The 7,321-nt window shown below is 45.4% G+C and overlaps 1 protein-coding gene and 1 long non-coding RNA gene across 4 annotated transcripts in view; one reads left to right on the top strand and one right to left on the bottom strand.

Moving 5' to 3' along the window:
- The window catches only part of NRF1 (nuclear respiratory factor 1), a 126,516-nt gene that overhangs the window by 101,015 nt on the left and 18,180 nt on the right, over positions 1 to 7,321 (top strand). The gene's annotated exons all lie outside the window — the stretch shown is intronic.
- LOC109384638 (uncharacterized) overlaps positions 2,994 to 7,321 on the bottom strand; it is a 6,294-nt gene continuing 1,966 nt past the window's right edge. The window contains exons 2-4 of one of the 3 annotated variants that reach the window (XR_002124449.1): positions 7,071 to 7,176; positions 6,325 to 6,417; positions 2,994 to 5,099 (exon numbers count right to left, since the gene is read on the bottom strand). This is a non-coding gene — a long non-coding RNA (uncharacterized LOC109384638). Of the gene's footprint in view, positions 5,100 to 5,310; positions 6,224 to 6,324; positions 6,418 to 7,070; positions 7,177 to 7,321 lie in introns of those variants that run through there. The other 2 variants (XR_002124450.1, XR_002124448.1) reach the window with 2 other exon arrangements.

Genomic DNA, 7,321 nt, shown 5'->3' with positions numbered 1-7,321 from the left:
ATCTTTACCTTTTTACCTCCCTAGTTTTCTTTGACCTTATTGAAAACTTTCTGAAATATGTGTTTCCCCAGTTGCATTTCATCTCATCTGTGCTCATTGAAATACCTTTTTTTTTAAATGGATCTTTTAACAAGAGGGATATAAGAGTCAATGGATGAGGATGGAAACATGAAGTTCAGATAAGGAAGCAGGACTCTTGGGTGGGATCCTTGCATGAGAGATTGGAATACACATTCCTATTCTGCAAGGCCTCCCAAGTGAGACGGGATGGCCAGAAGGTCTGTTCCGCACTGGCTATAAAAAGGTAAACCTAGCTGAACCCAAAGGAGGCAACATGTGTGTGTGTTCATTTTTTGTGAAAACCTACTTTATGTGTATTATAAAAATATTAGGGCATCCTTAAATGGGGTCTGTGGACCCTGAGAAATTCTATACAAAAGGTTTTTGTATGTTTCTGGGATCTGTAGCTTTGATTAGATGTACAAATAGATCAGATCCATCTCCCATCTCCCCACCCCATCTCCCAAAATAGATTAAGAACCTCTGCCATAGAAAGTGGTGGCTAGAATCATTTAACTTTGTGGGTATCTGGTACAGAGCTGAGACTAAAAGGCGGGGCAATGGAAATGGGAGGACCTGCAGACCTAGCTGGACACTCTAAAAGCTGCACCAGTACCAAGCTGTGTGGTCGCGAGCAAGCAGATTAACCTCTCTGAGACCTAACTGTAAAATTAGAATAATGATAGTTCCATGCTCATAAAGTACTTGTGAGCATGAAACAAAATGATTCCTGTAAAGTGCTTAGCATAGTGCTGGGCGCATAGATGCACTGTAAACATGACATTGTCATCAGTGGCAGCATCAGTTTCTTCTCTATCAGTCTCCCAAATGCATTAAGTTGCACAGAGTGCATGGTGATATTGCAGACCCTGCTTTCCTGTCTTCAGGACAGATCCACATGCTTACGTTATGCAAGTGAAGGGTTTACGCTCCAAAGGTGAATACTGTAAAAATGGGAATAGTCAGAGCCCTCTGTAACCTTGAGTGAAGGAAACTGAAGGAACTTGGACTGAAGATGACGTTGTTTAATGGCTCCTGCATTTGGTTATGTCACGCTCCTCGGGCGAGGACTGCTGTTCTCTTCCAGCACGTGGGCTGCAGTAGTTAGTAGGGCCTTTGCTGTTCCCAGTGGCACCGTCTCTCGTCAGCTCTCACAGCTGCGTTGTATCTCAGCTTCTGTCATGACAGGTGACTTTCTTCACTGTTCCTGTTATCACCACCGCCATCATCCTTTATCACTTACTCCATGTCCTCCTCTTCCAGCTCTTCTTTAAAAATAAGACATGAAATGCCAGTCCTCAATCTTGATAAACATAAAATGCATCTCACATTCATCCTTCTTCTGTGCTCTTCATTCTCTGGACACATTAGTATATGGACTTGTTCCCAAAAGTCAGTAGAGATGTCAATGTTAATTTAGGAAATATGTCAGTGTTACCCCCCCCCCCAAAAGGTGCTGATAGGCTATTCTAGAGTGTATTAGATCACTGTTTGCCTCAGTATTTTAATTAAAGTTGAAGTAAATAAGTGTATCGGATAAAGATTTTTATAAGAGTGCATTTTTCAGTCACCATAAAGCATGATAATAGCTTTAAAAGATCTTGCATTCTTGGATACTGTGATGCTATTTGCACCTTTAATCCAAAAATGGTGAGTTCAGTGCCTCCAGAGCTTGAAGCAGGCAGCCCCTGAGCAGCAGTGTTGTGTGTGAACCGAGGGGCTCTGGCTGCAAGTCCTCCTGGAGTCCCCACAGAGCAGCGCCTGTGGCAGCTGTGGGTTTATAGGCCCCTCCTGTAAGGTAAATAAATGGCCCTCTTTGCCCCAGACAGGGAGACCTGCAGGGAAGCTAGGTACTAGGATGGTGTCAGACATGCTGCAGCATGGCCTGGCCTGTGAGAAGAAGCAAGCGAGGATTCATCTGTCTTCCAGCTGTTCCTCCTTGGGAATCCCAGGGCTTTTGAAACGGGGCACACTCAGAGACCTGAAAAGATTACGTCTCAGAACAAATAAGATGAGGAGAGCTGTGAGCTGTGGCTCAGAAAGAGGAGAGGGGAGGCCGTGAGTACAGAAACGGGGCTGTGATGGGGGCTCCCTGGGACCTGGCTGTGCTGGGGAACTGCAGCTCCTCGGAGCAGGGTGCTTCCGGTGTCCTCTGGGAAACACGCTTTCTTTGCAGACAGGGTTTTCCGCAGGAAAGTCAGCTAATGAATGGTTTTCATTCCAGGAACATGGTGGTAAATGTCATACCAGGAAAATAACTGTTTCAGTTTTGCTCTGTGTTTGCCTTTGGACGATGCGTATAAGCATGGAGCGTAATTATTCAGGACCTTCACTCTCTTCTTTCTCTAGCCTTCCTTTTCTTTGTTTAGTACGACTGCTACCACCATCACTACTACCACTAAGCAAGCTCGGTGCATCAGTCCACCTGTTTGCGGTAAGGTGAACAGAACAGAACTTGAGCCCTGTTTTGTAAACTTGCCCGGGGTCACTCAACTACTCCATGGTGAAACTGGAAACCCAACCCCATCTCTAGTACTCTTTCTACTGCCAGAGGGGAGCCCCCTTCTTTCCCCTTCAACCCTTCTTTCCCTTTCATTCCCTCTCGTCCCATCCAACCTAGGAAGTAAAGAAGGTGTAAAACAAGCGAAAATCATTCTCTTTCTAATTCACCTGATTAAACTTACTTGGTGTAGGTCACTGTTTTGCAGGATTATTTTAAGGAATGGTCACAGCCATATTTTAGTCACTTTAGAAGTCAGTGTTATGTAAATCTTAGCAGAGACAAATCAATAAATGGTGTCCAAACCCAAGATCTAAAGGTGTGGTGTGTAATATATTAGCTACTAGCTATGTGTGGCTATTTGAATTTAAATGCACGTTAATTAAAATTAAATAAATTAAAATTTCAGTTATTCAGTTACACAAGCCACATTTTAAGTGCTCAATAACTGTGGCTCGAGGTACTGAATTTTTGTATTGAATTTTAACTTATTCACATTTAAATTTAAATAGCCACCTGTAGCTAGTGGGTACTGGAATGGAATGTGTAGGTACAGAACACTCCCATCAGTGCAGAAAGTTCTGTTGGCTAGCACTGATTGCAAGTCCGTAGCAAAAGTACTGTGATCTCCTGGCAAGCTGTGCCCCCTCTGACAACACAAATACTTCACAAGCCTTGCCTCCCTGTGACCTCAGCTCATGGGCAGCATGGCTTTGCTTTAAAAAAAACAAAAACAACAACACTGCCACGTGACGGCAGTAATCCACAGCCAGTAAACAGCTGGGCAGCAGGGTTGCAAGGAGGACTGGCCTGGTTTTGTGCACTGCAGAGTCCCCAGCAGGAAAACCCAAGACAGGAGGCAGTGGTGACAGCTAGACCCACTTCCTGGTCTCTTTATTCATGACCCAGACCCCTTTGATGCCTCACAAGTGCAAAGTTCTCTTCCAGAATATAGGCATCTTCAAGCCAGGCTCTCTAATATATTGATAGTGACCCCAAACAGGGCCAAATATCCAGAGTCTGGTGGGTCACAAGGTTGCAAGAAGACATTACTGTTGGATAAATTCCAGATTTTACAATGAAGCATGGGACTGTGGAGCTGGGTGATGGGGCTCTTGCTTATGGAATACCCAAGGGCGTGTACAGCTCTCTGTCCCATGTGTGGTGCTCGCCCAGCTCTTGCATAGCACTGAAGTGTGTCCTCCCTCCCTACCCACTTCCCAATGACCTCCTGAAATCCAAAATGACTTCTGGAATAGCTCTCAGAGGGAAGTGGCAGTTTTTCTGACTCCCCAGTCTCTCCCATCGTGGGAAATATGTTGATGTCACTGATTTTGGGGACAGCAGAGAATATTTAGTCCTACTCTCTTTAGTGCCTGGAGTACCATGCGCATACCCTGACTGTTTACTACTCTACGATGAGTATTACTAAACATTCACACTGAATGGGGAGGGAGATCATCTTCAGAGGGTTCAGTCTTAGCCCTTCCAGGACGCATTCTTAGGATCTGGTCCAGTAAGCCTCCTTTTGGAGGGAGGAGGTGGTAATCTTACGCTGAGAAGCCCTGCTTCCGAAAGCCTCTATTACTTGGGAAGCATATTGTCCCTCAGGCATGCTGGGGCAGACGAAACCGAGATTCAGTTCTGCAAATTACTAGGCCTTTCCTGTCACTCATCAGACGTAGCCCCCGCAGCCGGAGGGGTTTCCAGTTGTCAGGGCTTTTTGGTGCCTTTGTTTATCTCCTGCCAAGATGCTAACCTGTGGATACCTTTAGGAGGAGGACTGCCTCTTGTCATTGTGGGTTTCGATTCATCTTTCTCCTTGTCTCGTCTGCAAGTCCAGAGGGGGTGTGTCATCTCCTGATACTATTGGTTGTCGGAAAAGTCATGACGCATTTTTGCAACAAAAAACAAAAAGTGACGTTTCCAACAACCCAATATTATGAACTGGGTGGCCTCAGGCATTCATGATTTGTACAGGAATTGGGAATCTGGTCTCTTATTTGAAGACTTAAAGATGGCAGAAAAAATCAAGAGGGCCCTTTACAATGAAATGTTAGGCCACTGTACATTGGTCTTTCTTCTTAGGACTCATCTGAGTGTGGCCACGTCCTTCAGATGTCACTTTTTGATGTTTTTCATGTTAAAAGCTGAATGCCTCCAGAGTTGGCTCCTGAGGGCCCCAGAGGGAATTAGCACATGTTGTCATCTGCTCCTTGGTCTGGCCATGTCAGGAGTCTCAGCTCAGGGAAACTTGATGAGCCAGGGACATCCCGGGCAGAGTACTCAGTCCAGGGCTTCATGGCAGAGATTCCCAAGAAGGTGTCTGCCATCTGGCAGATGGACACCACTGACCATGGTCTCCTACCATCCCCAGTGTCCTCAAGGCCAAGTTACATGTTTCGTTATCTCATTCTCCTTCCCTTTAGGTCCCCAGATCTTTCTGAGTCTTTGTATTCGAAAGACAGATTCTGGTCTTAGATGATTCCAGCTCCTTGTAACCAAGACAGAATCTTGGTGCCTCACTGCAGGTAATATTCTGTAAAGGAATTTTTATTTTATTTTATTTTAGCATACCAAATCCAGAGCCATAATTGGACAAGTTTAATTGGAGTCATTTTTATTCACTACGTGGATGAAAAAGTGGTTTTTAAAAAACTGAACATGTAAAAGGGGGATTAATTACTGTTCGCACAAGAACCAGAATTTCATGACAGGAAACATTCTTCAGAATGAAGTTTTCTAGGTTCTTGGGTAAAGGGGACTTTCCTCTTTTTATTTATGCTTCCATTAGGATTTTGAAGGAATGTCAGCGCACTGTTATTAATTCTAATAGCTTGCACATCACAGCCAGGATGGTTTGGGGCCCTCTGGCTCTCAGGTTACCTGTGTAAATACAGGGATTCACTTCCCAGATCTACCGTTTGCTTAATAAGGAGCAAATGTGCAGAACCCAGCAGCAGCAGCCCGGCAGAGCAGTAACCTGAACAGGATAAGCATGCTTCCTTTTTGTGTGATGCTCTCTCCGTCCTCCTGCCAAGAGCAGGGTATCAAATGAAGGGAGGCTGTGGCTGGAGTCAGGAAAGTGAATGTCTAAGAGGCACCTGCTGCATTCAGCAGAGCTGCTTCCCCAGGGCCTCCCACTGCACAGCTGCTCCTCACAAAGCCGCTTTTCTCCTCCCGTGGGTCAGACTGAGAGCAGAGGCCCAGCAAGGAGACATATTGGTTTGGCTTTGTCAGCACAATTGCCCGTGACGTTATAATTACAGCAAATCTTCATTATTAGAAAGGCCCCACTTTAGAAATTTGTTTCAGAGCCTCAACGGGGCTTTCGTAGTGAAATTGATAAAAAACATCTTTTCTGCTGTAAAGCTAGCAGTTGGATCTGAGAATCATTGAAGGGGGTCTATATATGGAAACTGAGACAGTGCCCTGAGCGAGACTACAAAGCGCCTGCTATCAGATTGGCTCGGAAAGAGGCCTCCAGCAATTCTTCTGCCTTTGCCGGGCCCGGCCTCTCCTCACTGCACAGAGTGCTGTAATGTATAGCTATACCGTATTGTTCTCAAGTGCTGATGAAGGTTCTCACCTGGAGACAGTGGCCGGAGGGTGGGGCTGTTAAAATAAGTTGATGAGGTAGGTAGGGCAGCAAAGGAAGAAAACCTGTGATGTAAATAAGGGAGATGCCAGGAAAATATTTTTTAGGTGAATGCAGAGCAGCATCCAATTGCAGATTGAGTTTCCCATCCAAAGGCAGCTCTTACCATGTTCTGTAGTGTGTGTGCGTGACTGACGCTCGTTGATGATGCTCTGGAGAGGCTATCGAGCTGCGACCTGGCTATGTAAACGTCAGTGAACTAAAACCCAATAAAATGGAAAGATTCAGTTCCTCTCTCACACCGGCCACATCTCAGTGCTTTGGCCACCATATTGGCCAGCGCAGAGGTAGAACATGTCCATTGTCACAGAGTTCTAGTGGGCAGCACAGTTTCAGAGGTTGGTCTGAACCTCGAAAGGTCTCAAATGCTTCAGTAAGCCTTGGAGTTTCTGTTTCAGCTTTGTTGGAAGGGGGAAAAGGAGTGCTTGAACATTTTTGGCACACCTCCTTCCAGCCATGTTACTTAGCCTGTGATCTGCACCTCTGTACTGTTAAATTGCTTTCCTCCAGGAGTCTCATGCCCTTTCTCCACCACTTCCCCCACCCTTGCAAAATAATAACAATAATAATAATTATTATTATAATCATAATCATGAGTTGTAACCATGAGAAAGGACCTTAATTTTAGGGCTGTCTGCTCTCAGCTGCCCTGCTCCCTGGCCCTCCCTTCCTTAAGCTTTCGCGGTTCTACGACTTGACTGGAAAGTACTTTCCTCCATAAACAGTGCTTCTGACTAACAAGAAGGCATGTGAACACTCAGGGCCAAAAGGGTGTATTTGAATTGTTCGTTTTCTGCACAACATGGAGTGTGGACCACTCTCCTAGGCTGGCACGCCGAGCGGGTGGCATACCGTCCGTTCTCAGCCACTGCGGGGACCCGGGCAGGACCTTTCATCTCGCCTCCATGTGTCTGCCTCTAGGAGCTGCTACTCAGTTGCTTCGTTCCTGAGCGAGAACCTATATGAAATAACAATACTACCTCAAATTTAGATAGTATCTTTTTTTCTCAAGAACTTAAATCATGTAAATTTAATGTTACTTATCCTCATAGCAACCCGATGAGACAGAAGTGGCCTGTCGGTTTTATAAATATAAATATAGT

This window comes from Hipposideros armiger, unplaced genomic scaffold (assembly GCF_001890085.2).
Source record: "Hipposideros armiger isolate ML-2016 unplaced genomic scaffold, ASM189008v1 scaffold_97, whole genome shotgun sequence".
NCBI classification, from domain to species: domain Eukaryota; kingdom Metazoa; phylum Chordata; class Mammalia; order Chiroptera; family Hipposideridae; genus Hipposideros; species Hipposideros armiger.
Note: the sequence above shows the minus strand (reverse complement) of the source record. Positions and strands in the feature narration are given on the sequence as shown.